The following is a 1,903-nucleotide window of genomic DNA, read 5'->3' as shown; positions in this document are numbered from 1 at the left end:
ATTTCATAATTGATTTTCGCGAAAACAAAGCGGAAAATGTCATTTTACATTTTCGACTTCATTTTCGCCACGCACAGGGAATCATCGTCCTTCGGTTTGTGTCACAATTTTCGGCACATGTATCTTTGCATTCTTTCAAACGACATACGTATGTATAATACTTGTACGTTCTCCAATTTCGAATATTGAATACATATAACATTATCGGAAAATATAAACAAAGCAATATACAGGGTGGTTGGTAATGGGTGGTACAAGCGGAAAGGGGGTGATTCTACGCGAAAAAATAAGTCGAAAATATAGAATACAATTTTTTTTTAATTTTTTTTTTTCTTTAATTTTTCCATCGAGACAACGATCTACAGTGAGATCCGTTATAACAAGATGTGCTAAAGTACGCACGTACCGAGCGAAAATTCAAAGTCGATTTTCTTGAAAACAAAGCCTCAAACGAAACATTTTTATCCTATATTTTCGACTTCTTTTTTCGCGTAGAATCACCCCCTTTCCGCTTGTACCACCAGTTACCAACCACCCTGTATAAGTAAACGTGTATGCGAGAATGATACAACGTATGGTGATAATCGTTTGATGCTAAAAAGATATTTTCTCGATGTATACGACTATACAGCTTATTAACACTTAGCCAACCGCGCTCGCACAGGCTAACCTATACGCTGTCCACCGTGCATTTTTCCAAGTAAGGAGGACTTATATTCGCTAATACTTGAAAAACAAAGAAGTCTAAAAATTATTTAAGTGGTCAATTATATTTTGCGGTAATGATTTTGTTTAACGATTTCACATATTGTTTATACAAAACATCAAATTAAAAGTATAAGGAGATATAGGTAAAATTAAAAACATTAAAGATGACTAAAGATAAATGAAACGACTTGAAAGTGAAGTTGAAAATTCATAATGCATTTTAATATTTTTTTACAGTGTGGTATTGTTCGACTATAACTTTACTTAGTCATAACTGATAGTGTAACTTTTTAATTAATTTTAAGAACACTAAATTGGTGTATTTTATTACATATTGCACTTTATAAAAGCGGAAAAAGAGTCGCAATTAATTGGAAACAATTCCAGGTAAACAATAACTGATAATTACAACAACAACAACAACAACAACAAAGAAAATGCGTCGCTAAAATCAAAAAGGGAGATCTCCCCGCGTTCGGTCACTCATCGATGTTCTCCACAGAGGAGAGATCCGATGGTTCGGATGGCTAAGTGTTAAGAAAAGTAAGAAGAGCCAACACCACACGGAGTTCCAAAGCGGTCACCCGTTTAAGTACTAACCGTGCCCAGCGCTGCTTGACTTTCGTGATCAGACGAGACCGAGTACTTTCAACGCGGTGTGAGCGTTAGCTTTAGTGATCAGTTTTGTTATTTCATGTTATCGAATAGACACAATATTTAAGAAAACATACGTGTATGTATGAGGATAAATGGTATTTTTAGACGTGCATACAGATTTATAAAATTTTTCCTGGCTTCGTTTCCCAAACAATGAATTGTGAAGTTCCGTCATGTAGATACGCGTATACTTAAAAAGTAGCGGAGTCAAGTGGACCGAACTTCATAATTGATTTTCTGGAAAACCAAGTCTTGTGTCAAAAATTGTCACTTCATCCTCGACTTATTTTTGTATAGGAAATCAGGCCCTTTCGACCTGCACCATCATAATACTCTAATTTTCTCGCCTACTTCAATTTTGAAACTATTTAGTTTCACTGGATTGCGTATAACTACCAACAGCAAAATACCAACATTCACGGACGACACGGCTGTCGTGACAACGACCATATCCAAATCCACGTCATTCCATACTACCTGACTTGACCTTTGCACATGGCCCAACGTTACATTTTCCCCATTACGTAGGGCAATTAGG

At 36.0% G+C, this 1,903-nt stretch overlaps 1 pseudogene; it reads right to left on the bottom strand.

The window, feature by feature from the left end:
- Window positions 1-1,259: 1,259 nt before the first annotated feature.
- On the bottom strand, window positions 1,260-1,378 carry LOC117165324 (5S ribosomal RNA; annotated as a pseudogene).
- Window positions 1,379-1,903: the final 525 nt, after the last annotated feature.

The sequence above is a fragment of the Bombus vancouverensis genome, chromosome 17 (assembly GCF_051014615.1).
Source record: "Bombus vancouverensis nearcticus chromosome 17, iyBomVanc1_principal, whole genome shotgun sequence".
Lineage (NCBI taxonomy): Eukaryota > Metazoa > Arthropoda > Insecta > Hymenoptera > Apidae > Bombus > Bombus vancouverensis.
Note: the sequence above shows the minus strand (reverse complement) of the source record. Positions and strands in the feature narration are given on the sequence as shown.